This window comes from Lepus europaeus, chromosome 5, assembly GCF_033115175.1.
Source record: "Lepus europaeus isolate LE1 chromosome 5, mLepTim1.pri, whole genome shotgun sequence".
NCBI classification, from domain to species: Eukaryota; Metazoa; Chordata; class Mammalia; order Lagomorpha; family Leporidae; genus Lepus; species Lepus europaeus.
The window spans coordinates 20,248,639-20,264,461 of NC_084831.1; the positions used below are offsets into that span (position 1 = coordinate 20,248,639).

Here is a 15,823-nt window from a genome sequence, read left to right on the forward strand (position 1 = left end):
TCCTGCACCCCATGGGAGACCAGGAGAAGCACCTGCCTCCTGCCATCGGAACAGCGCGGTGCGCCGGCCGCAGCGCGCTACCGCGGCGGCCATTAGAGGGTGAACCAACGGCAAAAGGAAGACCTTTCTCTCTGTCTCTCTCTCTCTCTCTCACTGTCCACTCTGCCTGTCAAAAATTAAAAAAAAAAAAATGTGGGCCAGGAGGATCAGTGTTGTGAGTAATGGGGGAAGCGGCTGCCTGCAGCACCAGCATCCCATATGGGCGCTGGTTTGAGTCTTCTCTGCTCCACTTTCGATCCAGCTTCCTGCTAATGCTCCTAGGAATGCAGCGGAAGATGGCTCAAGTCCTGCAGCCCTTGAGTCCATGTGGGAGACCTGGATGAAGCTCTTGGCTCCTGGCTTTGGCCTGGCACAGCCCCAGATGTTGCAGCCATTTGGGGAGTGAACCAGCATGGGGAAGACCTCTCTCTCTCTCTCTCTCTCTCTCTCTCTATCTCTATCTATCTCTATCTCCCTCTCTCTGTGTGTAACTCTGCCTTTCAAATAAATAAAATAAATCTTAAAAAAAAATAGAAAAGAAAAGCAGGCCACTGGTCATGAGAGTGGACCCAATTTCTTAGTCAGTACACTTAGAGCTACTCTCTGCTACAGACAGAGTGGGTGAACTGGTTGTTCAAATTGAGATTCCTCGTTCCAGATCTTCTGTTAATAGCTCTTTAATCCTTTGAAAAGCCTCCTGATGCTCTCCTGTCCAGTGAAGTGGGTCTGTGTTAGGACCCTGTACAGCCTCATGTAAGGTTTGCCTATTAACCCAAATCCTGCCATCTATAGTCTATAAACCTTCCATTCCCAGAAATATCCTTAGCTGTTTCTTTGTCCTGTGGTAGCTCTATACATAATATAGCTTTCTTTCTCTTAAGTGACAGAGCATGCTTTCCTAAGGTCAGAACACATCCTAAGTAGTTTACCTCTTGTTTAGAAATCTGGGGAAACTCTGTATCCTTAAAAAGTTTAAGACCTGGCTGGTATTTACATTGGAGTCCTTCTTGGGGGGACCGCAAATAAAAATTCCATCTACATTTTACAGAATTGCTCCAGTCTTTAATTGGAGCTCTCTGAGTTCCTTTGCAAGAGTATTTCCAAACATATGAGGACGATCTCTGAAGTCTTGAGGGGGAACTGTCCAAGTGCGCTGTGGAGTTACAGCTGAGGATGGCCACTCAAAGGCAAACACGTGCTGGGATTCTGTATTTAACAGGATGAAGAACAAAGCATCTTTCAGGTCTTTTACTGTGTACTACGAGGTGCATACAGGTATCTGCGTTAATATGGTGCAAGGATTTGGCACAAAAGGATGAAAAGGAATGATTGCCTCATTAATTCAGTCCTGTACCATTCTTATTCCCCATTCAGCTTTAAAACAGGCAAAATGGGAGTATCACAGGGAGAATGACAGGCAACCAGGACTCCGTGTTTGAGAAACTGATCAATCCAGGGTTGAAGTCCCTATCCAGCCTCTGGCTTTACAGAACAGTGACACTGATGAGGAAATCTAGTATGTCCTTTACGAGGACTGTGACACTGTGACAGGTCAGGCATGTGTGGCCCATCATGGTATCCTCCATCCCAGATTTGAGGATCTACTCTATCTTTTATTTCAGTAGGAGAATCATCCAGGCTGGGAACTGCCTCAGTGACTGTTAACATCATAGCAACAACTTCAATGTAGGAGCAATTAACATGAGGGAAGAACCAGGGATGATAGCAAACCTCTTCCAAGCAAAGGAGTTGGACATTCAGACATCACCAAAAGCATCCTCTGTTTGAGCCACCGAAGGCAAAGTAAGCCTTTGAGAGTGAGGTTTGTCATCGACTCCCATAACAACGCAGTTCTGGAAGATGGGTTCATGAGTAGGAAGCTGGCACAGAGTAAGTGGCTCCAGCATGAATCAGGAAATGAGCACACTTCGTACCTGCAGCGTCATAGTCACCTGGAACTCTGCACATGAGATGCTTGCTTCCCTAGGAGCCACCTGAGTCCCCAGGCCCTTTTGGCCTTCAGACAGATCCATGAGTCCCTTCCTGTCTCCGGAGGAGGGGACAGTCCCTCTTCCAGTGACCACTTTTCTTGCTTTGGGGGCACAGACCTGGGATCCCTTGCAGAGGAACCCTCCTTGTGCCATCGCCTGGCACATCCTCCTGCCATGGCAGAATGCCCTGGACTGACTCTGAGGTTGCCAAGTGCTGATTACGGCCATCGTCGTCCTGTAGGTCTGCTGCCTGGACTGCTTCCCATGCTGGAGGATGCTTTGCTCCTCAGCCCTGTCTCTATTGTTAAACACTGAAAATGCTTTTCTTTTCTTTCTTTTTTTTTTTTTTTTTTTTTTGATAGGCAGAGTGGACACTGAAAATGCTTTTCTACCATTTGACTCATGAGGGTTTGGAGGTTCCATGGCTAGATTTTTTTTAAAGATCTATTTATTTATTTGCAAGGCAATGAGAGAGAGAGAGAGAGAGAGAGAGAGAGAGAGAGAACTTCCATCTATTGGTTTACTCCCCAAATAGCCACAATGCCTGGAGCTGGGCCAATCTGAAGCCAGGAGCCAGGAGCCTCTTCCAGTCTCCCAGGTGGGTGCAGGGACACAAGCACTTGGGTCATCTTCCGCTGCGTCCCCAGACACATTGGCAGTGTGCTGGAGAGGGAGCGGAGCATCTAGGACTGAAATCAGCAGCTTCGCCCACTACATCCCAGCACTGGCCCTGCATGGCCAGCACTTGAGGCTTTCTTCTAATATCTGGCACTGACTGAGGAAATGAGCACCATATAGGACCTTCCTTCAGGAGAGTCAGGATCCATATTTCAGATCTGTTTAATGCTTCTACCAGCCATCCCTGGGACAAGGCTGGGTTGTCATCCTTCTGTGTTACCTCTCTGATTTTATCATAATTAGGGATTTGATAATACATTTCCTCATCCCAGACAGTAGGTATGAAACCATGCGGTCTCAACGCTGTAAGTGCTCATGTCCTTTCTGATAATTCCAATCAGGTTCAGCTGCTGGGACTGCTAATGCCCCTGTAACTAGTACCCAGGCTGATGAATAACCAGAGAATCCGCATGGGTTTGAGCCTCAGTGCAAACACATTGTTTCTTTTCAGTGGTGCAACAAGTAGATAAAAATAACATGTAAGTTGGTTTGAGTTAAGACTAAAAGACTAAAGTTAAGGCCTAAAACTTCTCAGCGAATCGAGTAAGGTCCTTTGAAAAACATCCTAGCTTTTGCTTACATTGGCTTAAGTCAGACATGGTGAGAGGGACAAGCACTCTAACTGTCCCTACATCTCCATGTACCACTTCTCTCAGAGAACAGAGCGTACCCTCTTTGGGTTGATGGGGACCTGCTGCAAGTAACTCTGGTTGGGCTGTTCTGTGGTAAGGAAGACAGGAAGGGTTGAAAGGTGGAGGTCTTGGGGTGACAGGAGGTAAGGAAGAGTCAGGTTTTAGGGGTGTAGGGCAAGGCCTAGTACCCTCTGAGGGTGGTCCTAGCATTGAGACTTGCTGAGCTTGGAATGGCTGAGGACCAGCTAGTAGTGGATCAGTCACTATTATCTATCGATTCTTCCCTTGTCTTTGAGAGAGCAGGTGCAGAATGTAGCCCAATACTCCTTTCATTAATAAAGTGTTGATATAATGCCATAAAGTACATAAGAAACTTCTAGCCATTTTTGCTGATCCCTACAGAAAAGGCCACGTCGTGAGATGGTATTAGAGTTCAGAGTCCCATCTATGAGCCAGGCCTCTTCATTGCCCAGCTTGTATTCTGGCCAGATGGTAATAAGGGGAAAATTAATTTTTTATTTATTAAACCATTTAGCTTAAGAGTTTCCCAGTTATTAAGCATGCATCCTAGGGTTGTATCAATGGGAATGGATGCAGGGTTATCCACAGCTGAAAGTCTGTAATCTGGGAAGACAAATGTTAGAAAGGACTCAGTATGAGCCTAGCTGTGCTTTAGCGTGTGACTCGAATCCCTTGCATTAAGTGAGAGCTGGCATCCCACGATCTCCTTGTGCATCCCAAGCTGGGGTTCCCTGTGCCAGCCTGCTTCAGGGCTTCCTACAGGTTGACTGTAGATCTAGGGTGTTCTCCCAGGCCTGAAACCACTGCCCAGCTCCCCAAATAGTTTGGTAGGCCTTTTTACCACCACACATAGGGTATCTGGCCTCTAGTGGGCTCTAACACTCCAATAAACCAGAGCAGGCATTTGACCCAGGCCTGAGATGCATTATTTGGGGCCTTTACTTGAACCTGAAATATTTTGCGGGGGAGCCAGAACTGCAGCTACACCTAGGACTTGTAACCTCTCGGAGGCATTGACATCAGGGTAAGTCCAGCGTTGAGCTGAAAGAAAGCAAAAAAAAAAAAAAAAAAAAAAAAAAAAAGAAGAAGAAGAAGAAGAAGAAGAAGAAGAAGCAGCAGCAGCTGTGGCATTTGCCAGTAAGGCAGTTACTGTGGGCCCGTGCCATGATGGGGGTGGAGAGGACTGTCCATCTTCCGCCAGCCAGATGTGGAACCTCCATCATAGCTGGAGGTACCACCTCCTGATGCCAGACATGGTAACCAAGCAACAGAATCAATTTTTTCCTCCTCCCCCTACCATCAGGCAAAGGAGTGGAGTTAACAAGCTGTGCACCAGTTTAGAAAAATAGAGTCCTGAGTTAGAACCTGAAATGAAAACTGGGTCTGTAACCTGGAGATTGTCCGTGGTGGCTCCATGCTAATAGCTGACCTATCCTGCAGTGGACACTAACTTCAGAAGCACAGTGTGGGGGCCAGCACTGTGACGTAGCAGGTAAAGCCACCGCCTGCAGTGCCGGCATCCCATATGGGATGAGTCCCGGCTGCTCCACTTCCCATCCAGCTCTCTGCTATGGCCTGGGAAAGCAGTACAAGATGGCCCAGATGCTTGGGTCTCTGTACCCATGAGAGAGACCCAGAGAAAGCCCCTGGCTCCTGGCTCAGTTTGGCCCAGCTTCAGCTATAGAGGTCATTTGGGGAGTGGACCAGCGGATGGAAGACCTCTCTCTCTCTCTCTCTCTCTCTCTCTCATTCTCTCTGTGACTCTGCCTTTCAAATGCAGCCAAACTGTGGGCACTTGTAAATTATCAGTGTTAAAGGTTTGCCCCAAACTGAATAGAGATTTTAGAATTTTTTTTTCTAACAAGCAGCTAGGAACTGCTAGTAGCTGAGAGAGATTCAGATTTACTCAAACACTGCCACTTCTGGGGGTCACAGTCTGACTTTCTCAAACCCCTGGCTGGCTCGCCAATCTGATGTGGGCAGTGGTGCACTCGTTTTCACAGGTCTCTTTCCCACACGAAGACAAGAAACCTAAGGGCAGACATGCAGAAGGCGCACAAAGTGCTAGCAAACCTTGTTCAAAAGGTAAGAAGGTAAACACACACACACACACACACACATGGAAGCGCTGGTTTCCCACACAGAGGAATATGCATTAAGAGTAAGCTAGAGGAATGCCAAAGGGAGGAAGAAGTGTGAGGGAGTGGAGAGAGAGAGGGCACGTGTGCAAAACAAGTGCTTGGGCCCCTGCACACATGTGGTGTGAGAAACCCAGAGGTTCCTGGCTTCCGGCTTCCATCAGCTCAGCTCCAGCAGTTGTGCCATTTGGGGAGTGAATCAGTGGGTAGAAGACCTCCCTCTCTGCCTCTCCTCTCTCTGTAACTCTGCCTTTCAAATAAATAAATAAATCTTTAAAAATAAATAAATAAGGGGCCAGCACAGTGGCTCACTTGGTTAATCCTCCGCCAGCAGCGCAGGCATCCCATATGGGCGCCAGGTTCTAGTCCCGGTTGCTCCTCTTCCAGTCCAGTTCTCTGCTGTGGCCCGGGAAGGCAGTGGAGGATGGCCCAAGTCCTTGGCCCTGCACCCGCATGGGAGACCAGGAGAGGCACCTGGCTCCTGACTTTGGATCAGCACAATGCGCCGGCCGCAACAGCCATTGGAGGGTGAACCAACGGCAAAGGAAGACCTTTCTCTCTGTCTCTCTCTCTCTCTCACTATCCACTCTGCCTGTCAAAAAAAAAAAAAAAAAAAAAAAAAAGAAAGAAAGAAAATCAATCTTTTGGGGCCGGTGCTGTAGCATAGAGAGTAAAGCCGCAGCCTGCAGTGCTGGCATCCCATATGGGCACCGGTTCAGGATCTGGGTGCTCCACTTCCAATCCATTTCTCTGCTATGGCCTGGGAAACAGTTGAAGATGACTCAAGTCCTTGGGCCCCTGCATCCACGTGAGAGACCCGGAAGAAGCTCCTGGCTGTTGGCTTTGGATCAGCTCAGCTACGGCCATTGCGGCCATTTGAGGAGTGAACCAACAGATGGAAGATTTCTCTCTTTCTCTCTGCTTCTGCCTCTCTGTAACTTTCTTTCTTTCTTTCTTTCTTTCTTTCTTTCTTTCTTTCTTTCTTTCTTTCTTCTTTTTTGCCAGGCAGAGTTAGACAGCGAGAGAGAGACAGAAACAGAGAGAGAGACAGAGAGAAAGGTCTTCCTTTCCACTGGTTCACCCCCCAAGTGGCCGCTACAGCCAGTGCACTGCACTGATCCGAAGCCAGGAGCCAGGTGCTTCCTCCTGGTCTCCCATGTGGGTGCAGGGCCCAAGCAGCTGGGCCATCCTCCACTGCCTTCCCGGGCCACAGCAGAGAGCTGGACTGGAAGCGGAGCAACCAGGACAGAACCGGCGCCCCAACCGGGACTAGAGCCCAGTGTGCCCAGTGCCACAGGTGGAGGATTAGCCTAGTGAGCCGCGGCGCCGGCCTCTCTGTAACTCTTTCAAGTAAAATGAATAGAATCTTTAAAAAGAAATCTTTCATTTAAATATTTATTTATTGGCCGGTGCCGTGGCTCACTAGGCTAATCCTCCGCCTTGCGGCGCCGGCACACCGGGTTCTAGTCCCGGTCGGGGCACCGGTCCTGTCCCGGATACCCCTCTTTTAGGCCAACTCTCTGCTGTGGCCAGGGAGTGCAGTGGAGGATGGCCCAAGTGCTTGGGCCCTGCACCCCATGGGAGACCAGGATAAGCACCTGGCTCCTACCATCGGATCAGCGCGGTGCTCCGGCCGCAGCGTGCCAACCGCGGCGGCCATTGGAGGGCGAACCAACGGCAAAAGGAAGACCTTTCTCTCTGTCTCTCTCTCTCTCACTGTCCACTCTGCCTGTCAAAAAAGAAAAAAAAATTATTTATTCAAAAGGTAGAGTGATAGAGAGGGAAGGAGAGACGGAGATAGGAGGAGAGAGAGAGATCTTCCATCTGCTGGTTCACTCCCCAAATGCCCACAGCAGCCAGGGCTGAACCAAGCAGAAGTCATGGGCCCACTAAATCCAGTTCTCCCACATGGGTATCAGGGACCCAAATACTTGGCTGATCATCCACTATCTTCTCAAGAGCATTAGCAGGAAGCTGGATTGGAAGCATGGAGTAGCCAAGATGCCAACCAGGCAATCTGTTATGGGATTCAGGCATCCAAGTGGTGACATACCTGCTGTGCTACACACCTGCATGAAAATGCATTTCTTGGGGTTGGCACTGTGGTGTAGAGGACTAAGCCACCACCTGCAGCACTGACATCCCATATGGGCACCGGTTTGAGTCCCTACTCCTTCACTTCTGATCCAGCTCCCTACTAATGCACCTGGGAAAGCAGTGGAGGATGACCCAAGTCCTGGGGTCCCTACACCCATGGGGGAGACCTGGCAGAAACTCCTGTTTCCTGGCTTCCGCCTAGGCCAGCCCCAGCCATCATGGCCATTTGGGGAGTGAAACTCTCCTCTCTCTGTAACTCTATCTTTCAAATACAATTTTTTTTTTTTTTTGACAGGCAGAGTGGACAGTGAGAGAGAGAGACAGAGAGAAAGGTCTTCCTTTGCCGTTGGTTCACCCTCCAATGGCCGCTGCGGCTGGCACCCTGTGCTGATCCGAAGGCAGGAGCCAGGTGCTTCCTCCTGGTCTCCCATGTGGGTGCAGGGCCCAAGCACTTGGGCCATCCTCCACTGCCTTCCCGGGCCACAGCAGAGAGCTGGACTGGAAGCGGAGCAACCAGGACAGAATCCGGCGCCCCGACCGGGACTAGAACCTGGTGTGCCGGCACCGCAGGTGGAGGATTAGCCTATTTAGCTGCGGCGCCAGCCTCAAATACAATTTTTTAAAACAATTTTTGGACATGCAGGGAGCGGAAGTCCCCGCCCAGGCCCCGCCTTCGCCCCTGGCTCGAGTGAGCTGGGTGTTTCGTGCCTCTCTCAGTCCGGGTGTGGAGACTCCGGCGTCCTCCGGCTTTTCATGGAAGAGATGTCAAGAGAAAGTGTGGTGAGCTCAGCGGTGCCAGCGGCTGCCACCTGCACCACTTCCTTCAAGGGCACAAGCCCCAGCTCCAAGTATGTGAAGCTGAACGTGGATGGGGCCCTCTACTACACCACCATGCAGACACTGACCAAGCAGGACACCATGCTGAAGGCCATGTTCAGTGGGCGCATGGAGGTGCTCACCGACAGTGAAGGCTGGATCCTCACTGACCGCTGTGGGAGGCACTTTGGTACCATATTCAACTACCTTCGTGATGGGGCGGTCCCCTTACCTGAGAGCCGCCGGGAGATGGAGGAACTGCTGGCAGAGGCCAAGTGCTACCTGGTCCAGGGGCTGCTGGAGGAGTGCCAGGCGGCCCTGCAACAGAACAAAGACACTTCCGAGCCTTTCTGCAAGGTTCCCGTCATCACCTCATCCAAGGAAGAGCAAAAGCTCATAGCGACTTCAAATAAGCCAGCTGTGAAGTTGCTGTACAACAGAAGTCACAACAAATACCCGTATGCCAGCAATTCTGACGACAACAATGTTGAAAAACATTGAACTGTTTGATAAGCTGTCCCTGCGCTTTAACGGGCGGGTCCTCTTCATAAAGGACGTCATTGGGGATGAAATCTGCTGCTGGTCCTTCTACGGTCAGGGCCGCAAGATCGCTGAAGTCTGTTGCACCTCCATCGTCTACGCCGCCGAGAAGAAACAGACCAAGGTGGAGTTCCCTGAAGCCAGAATTTACCAGGAGACCCTGAGTAGTTTGCTGTATGAGGCCCAGGATGGCCGGGGACCTGACAATGCTCTCCTGGAGGCCACGGGCGGGGCCGCCGGGCGCTCCCACCACTTGGATGAGGATGAGGAGCGAGAGCGGGAGCGGATTGAGCGCGCAACGGATCCACATCAAGCGCCCCGACCACCGACAGGGCCCACCTCCACCAGTGAGCAGGCAAGCGGACCACGCCGCCCTCCTCCGCCCTCCTCGCCTCGCTCAGATCCTGCCTCTGGAGTCTGCGGATACTTTTGTAACAAATCGGATGATATTTTGCTATTTCTCAAAAAAAATTTTTTTTTTAATTTAATGATGCATTTCTTAACACAATACATTTTTTTCAGTTTATTCTTATATTTATGAACAGACATCAGCTATTGCTGGAAGAAGGCTGTATTCAGTATCAGTGTTTAGATAGCATCACTAAGAAACATGTTTACATACAGAAGGAGATGAGAATGGATAGAATTTTGTTAGAGTAATGGCAATTATTTAATTCCTTATGTAATTGAGCCTCATTCCTGTAGCCGTTGATGTATATTTTATCTGGCTCCTGTATTTCCTTAGCTTATAATTCCTCTAAAGATTAACTTATTAAGTTAAGGGAGTGACACAGCCTCCCCTGTAGTTAACATAGTTAAAAGTTCAATGCTGGCCTCTATCCTGAGACCTTTTACAAGAACTCACCAGCAGGCACCAGACTGTAGGACTTGAATTTCATTTATTACCTCTATGGCTAATATCCTGGTATTGGGATGCTGACCCCTAGCACTGACCAAGGAAGACCACACACACTGTGGACCAAGCAGGGCCCACACAAGAGCTAATCACTCACTACTCAGCCCCAACTTTGAACTATACAATACAGTGCCTCCACTCCCTCAAGGAGTCTGGGAATTGGGCATTAACTATTCCTTGTTCTGTGCTGTGCCTGCTTTTTCTCACTCTGGTATCAGTGATAGATTTGCTGCACTCCAGAGAGCAGACCCAGTTTGGGGTTCTATAGCAACTCCTTGTATTACCAGAGATGGCTGCTCGGAGGTTCTTGTCTTCATGCAAGAAAGAGTTCAGACGTGAGACAGACGGCAGGAGTAAGTATGATAACCAGATTTAAAGAGGTGCACCTGACAGACGAGCTGGGCATCTCAGTTAAAAAAAAAAAAAAAAAAATTTGAGAGGCCGGTCCACCTTGGATGGGAGTTTTTATGGACACGGATATGGGCCCTTTGTTTAACCATCCTCTGAACTACAGCCTCTCCCTTTAGTAGTCTCTGTTTAATCAAGGACTCTTTCCCCCAACTTTTTATTCTACTCCTGCCAGCTCTTTTCTCCTCCCTGGTTCTGACTCTGTTATGATTTGACACTGGCCTGAGTCGGTCACTTCCCGTAACGTTTTGGCAGCCTGTACAGGGACTTCTCCTGAGATCACAGGGAGCCAACCTCCAGCATGAATCCACTCGTGCTGTCGGCCTCTGACCACAGCCAGCCCTTCCTTCTCCTTGGTCTCTGGTCCCTCGTTGTGAGAGCACAGGGAGCTGGAGGGAGCTGGGCTCCGACAGCTCCTTGCCAACCTATCAAACAGCAGCAGGCTGGTGACTGACAGCTCCTGCCCACCCGCAGGGGTTAGTGATTGGCAGTTCCAGGCGATTCGCCTTTTGAGAGCTGTGGCCAACCTCCCAGGGTAGAATTACAGGCAGCCCCTATGACAGCCTGGCATGGCCGCCATAACAAGTCCCCTCCCTTCTGTGCACCATTCAAACTGCCTTCCCTTTCCATGCACATCCCAGGCCCACCTCCTACTCACCACCAAAGCCTGCAATCCTTTCTGAGTAGCGGAAACCACAAGTTTCCCAGTGCTGGGAACTTGGAACCAGTGCTAGCTGGAAATATTCTAACATGGCTATAGGATGCGTTTCTCCGAGATGTCTTTGAGGTCATTATAATGTCATTATAATGAAATTACAATGGAAGCCACACCCACTCCCATCATACAGCTGAGGCCATGCTCTTTTGAATATTCGGTTGGGCTCCATCCACCCAGCCTTAGCAGAGTATAGGGAAGGCCTAACCTTGCTGAGGGGGCCTTTTCATGGTTGGATCTTTTTCCTTGGAGAGGGGTTTTCCTTCACTGGGGACCCTTTTACGTGTTTGGCTGTAAATGTGCGTATGACGTGGTTCTTGAGTTTTACTTGGATCTTTTGTTTCACCCTGAATAAATCCTGCTCTCCTGTACACTTTATGCTTCCACCTTTGAATTCCTTCACAAGTGGAGGGACTCCAGGGGCTCAGCAAAAAGAAAAAAAAAAACAGCAAAGAAAAAACACAGTGTAACTCTCCAGGAGCTCTGGAGGGGAGGGAGAGGGGGAGAAACACTTGCAATGTCATCTTCAGATGTTGTGGGGTCTGCAGAATGAGCTAACCTCACCCAGGACTCCGCACACCTCTGCACAAACACAGGCTGTTCCAGTGTCGGTTCCCTGATTGGTTCACGTGGCATGTCTCTTAGCATACACTTCAACAAAGCAGGGAGAACTTCCTGCTTTAGAAACATAAAAGTCCGAGCCAGGCAGCCTTGAGAAGCCGTTCAGGGCAGGCAGCCCTGTAGAGGTGGCTGGAGGCAGACCCTCCTGCTGCTGGGGGGCTTCCCCGCCTCCTTCGCCTTCCCTGTCCGAGCGCCTCATGCATTGTGGTCACAAGACAAAAGGAGCAGCAGAGAAGGGAGGCTGTCACCCAGAAGGCAGCAGCGTTAGCAGAAACGGGGGATAGGCTCTGGTCTGCACACAAGAAAGAATTCCAGCGTGAGACAGAGAGCAGCGGGAAGCAGGGTAACAAGGTTTAATGAGGGCAGGGCATCTGTCAGAACGGACGGGCACCTCTCCAGACAGAAGCTCCCAGCCGTTCAGACTGGGGAAAGCAAGGTTACGTGATTTAATGCAGAGGATACACCTTGCAGGCCAGGGGGCGGCTCAGCAGAGAGCTGAGAGCTGGGTGCACAGTCTGTATTCAGCCAGGGGTTATAAGGGAATCGGGTCCAGTTCTCCTTGCCATTCCTCTTTCCCCCTCCTTCCTCTTCTTCCAGACAAAGAGCTTGCTGAGTGTGAATTATTGGAAATTCCTGTCCTGGTTTTCCTACACAGTGTCATCAGAATGGGGAGCCCACCTGGCAGCAGGCAGAGGTGCTGCCCCTAGGGTGCCTTCCTTGGGGGAAGGCTGTGAAGGTTTTATTGCCCAGTGTTATCTCACAGGGTAGCCCATTTGGCGCTGAGCAGAGAAGATTCTCCCAGGGAGCGTTCCTGGGGTGGGGGTGGGGGGAGGGGGGCTGAGGCCACCTGGACAGTTACCAGGGTCTGGGCAGGACTTTGTCATGTAAAATACTGGGCAGTTTCCTAGGCTTCCCTTTCACATGCTGAACACACACACACACACACACTTCCTACCTAACAGCAGCACTTGATGAGCCAGCAAAGAGAAGCCGTGACCCTGCAGAGGGGAGCGAGCTGCCAAGCTGCAGCACAGAGAGCTGTGACGGCCACCAGAGCTGTGCTGTCCCTAAGGGCCAGGACGAGCCGCAGACCCCAGCAACAAGAGCTGCAGACCCCTGCCCCGCCCCTGCCCCGGCTCTGTAACACCCATACCTGCTTGCTTGAGACAGGGGAAAGAACCTTCAGGGAGCTTAGCAGGGGGCCCCACAGCCCCGACATGCAGGGAAAGGGTCGTCCATCTGAGGACACCTGACGATTGGTGGCCAGGGAATCCAAAGGCCCCTGTTCACAAATGCCCAATACTGCTTGCCCTTGGGCGTGAGGACTATACTTATCTTACCTTAATGGGCCCCCTTTGTCCTTCACAAACACCAAAAGCCTACTGTCTCCCCTTTCTCAACTGACCACCCATAGGGAACCATGCTGAGCTAAGACTTTAGGGGTGACGACAGCTCCTGGCCCCTTTCTCCTGGGCCTGGACCGACTGCCCAGCATCAGGGCCTCTCCCTCTTCAGGAGGACGCATCACGGCCTTTTCTTAGCTAACGCAGCACCAAAGCCACCCTCTGGCAGGCAGGACACCCACTGAAGTGGACACCCATTCAGACTGAGTCTCTGCCTTCTGCTAGGGCACCCCAGGAAGGCTCTGCATTGGTCACCCCTCAGTTAGGCCATTTCTTGCCCCTCAGTTGGACTGTTTCAAAGAAAGAGACAATCACCTTCGGCATCCTAAAGAATTGCCATCAGTTTGATTCCCGGATCCTGACCAAGCAATTGGTTTTCCTTTCTGATGTTGTCTGGCCCCAGTATAAACCTGCAGAATTGGAGCCCGGCCCTTGGGTAGAACTCTTGACTACAATACCATCCTCAGCCTGATCCCTTCTGTTGCAATCTTTAAGGTCATCACTGGTGTTCTCTGCTGTTTTTGTAAAATTCTGATTGCTAGGGAAAGCCGAATCTTAAAAGAGTTAAGATTGTTATCTTGAAAAAGAACCCAAAGGATTTTTGAAGATGTTTGAGGCTGTGTTTTTCATCAGAGGCCCAGAAGCCAAAAAGGACAGAAGTTTCATAAAACTCTGCAGGTGCTCTTGAGAATGCTGTACCTGGGTTTCCTTGTCACTTGCTGAATAATTTTTTTTAAAGATTTATTTTATTTATTTGAAAGGCAGAGTTACACACACACCCACAGAAAAAGAGAGAGAGAGAGAGAGATCTTCCATCTGCTGGATCACTGCCCAAATGGCTGCAACAGCCAATGCTGGACCAGGCCTAGGCTAGGAGTCAGGAGCTTCTTCTGGGTCTCCCATGTGGGTTTGGGGGCCCAAACACTTGGATCATCTTCCACTGCTTTCCCAGGTGCATTAGGAGAGAGCTGGATCAGAAGTGGAGCAGCCGGGACTTGAACCAGCACTCATGGGATTCCAGCATCACAGGCAAAGGCTTTACTTGTTATGCCACAACTCCAGAGTTTTATAATTTTCACCAAGTCTTTTATAAGTCATAGTTCTGATTCTTCTCTGAAAATATTTGCAATCAGATTCATGGAGAAGATTCTAACAAATAGTCTTTTTTGAAAATTTATTTATATATATATTTATTTGACAGAAAGAGAGAGATGTCTTCCATCCACTGCTTTACTACTGCCCAAATAGCTGCAATGGCTGAGGTTGGTCCAGAACTCCATCTAGGTTGGTCCAGAAGCCCAGAACTCCATCTAGGTCTCCCCTGTGGGCAGCAGGGGTCCAAGCACTTCACACAATTTCCACTGCCTTTCCCGGCGCCTTAGCAGGGAGCTGGATTGGAAGCAGAGCAGCTGGGACTCACACCTGTGCTCCTGTGTGGGAGGCTGCCATTTCAAGTACCAGCTTAATTCACTGCACTATGATGCTGGTCCCTCCAACCAATATTCTTGAACACAGGTTTCTGAATGCTTTGAGCTCAGTAGACTAGATGAAAATGTTCAGGACTGAGGGGCTGGTGCTGTGGCACAGTGGGTTAAAGCCCTGGCCTGAAGCGCCGGCATCCCATATGGGCACCAGTTCTAGTCCCGGCTGCTCCTCTTCCAGTCCAGCTCTCTGCTATGGCCTGGGAAAGCAGTACAAGATGGCCCTAGTCCTTGGGCCCCTGTACCTGCATGGGAGACCCAGAAGAAGCTCCTGGCTCCTCGTTTCAGATTGGCACAGCTCTGGCTGTTGCGGCCATCTCGGGAGTGAACCAGAGGATGGAAGACCTCTCTCTCTCTGTCTCTACCTCTCTCTGTAACTCTGTCTTTCAAAAAAAAAAAAAAAAGATGTTCAGGACTGAAAAAAACAAAACAAAACAAAACTGGAAAGTCCATAAAATTGCTAGTGGAGATCAAACAAGAGTTAGGTATAGGAAGATGAATGAATTACTGAAATTTGTGGATTTGTATGTCCTCTATTTAAAATATTGATGGGAGCTGGCATTGTGGTGTAGCAGGAAAAGCTGCTGCACGTGATGCCAGCATCCTATATGGATGCCAATTCGTGTCCTGGCTGCTCCACTTCCGATCTAGCTCCCTGCTAATGGCCTGGGAAAGCAGTGGAAGATGGCCCAAGTGCTTGGGCCTTGGGCCCCTGCCCCTCAATTGGATGACCTGGGTGAAGCTCCTGGCTCCTAGCTTCAGCCTGGCTCAGCCCTGGCCATTATGGGAGTAAACCAGCAGATGGAAGATCTCACTTCCTCTCTATCTCCCCCTCTCTAAATCTGCCTTTCAGATAAATAAATAAATAATTTAAAAAATAGTTAAAATACTATTGGCTCTGTATTTGAATGCTTATCTATTAGATTCAAGAAAAGCTTTCTTTAGTTTGTAGCACTTTGGTATAATTTTTCAAACTGAGATGAAAGTAGTTTACCTCCCCCCTCCAAATTTTAAGGATTTATTTTATTTATTTGAAAGGCAAAGGGGTGGGGGGGGAGAAATTTTCCATCCACTAGTTCAATCCCCAAATGCCTCAATGGTTGGGGCTGGGCCAGCCCAAAGCCAGAAGCCTGGAACTCTATTGAGGTCTCCCACATGGGTGCAGGGGCCCAAGTACTTGGGTCATCTGATGCTTTCCTAGGCACATTAGCAGGGAGCTGGATTGGAAGCATAGTAGCTGGGACCTGAACCAGCACTCTGATATGGGATGCTGGGGTCACAAGTAGTGGCTTAACCTGCTGTGCCACAATACCAGCTCTATCCCCTT

General features: G+C 49.8%; 1 pseudogene; it reads left to right on the forward strand.

The window, feature by feature from the left end:
• Positions 1-8,308: 8,308 nt before the first annotated feature.
• On the forward strand, positions 8,309-9,303 carry LOC133760640 (BTB/POZ domain-containing adapter for CUL3-mediated RhoA degradation protein 3-like; annotated as a pseudogene).
• Positions 9,304-15,823: the final 6,520 nt, after the last annotated feature.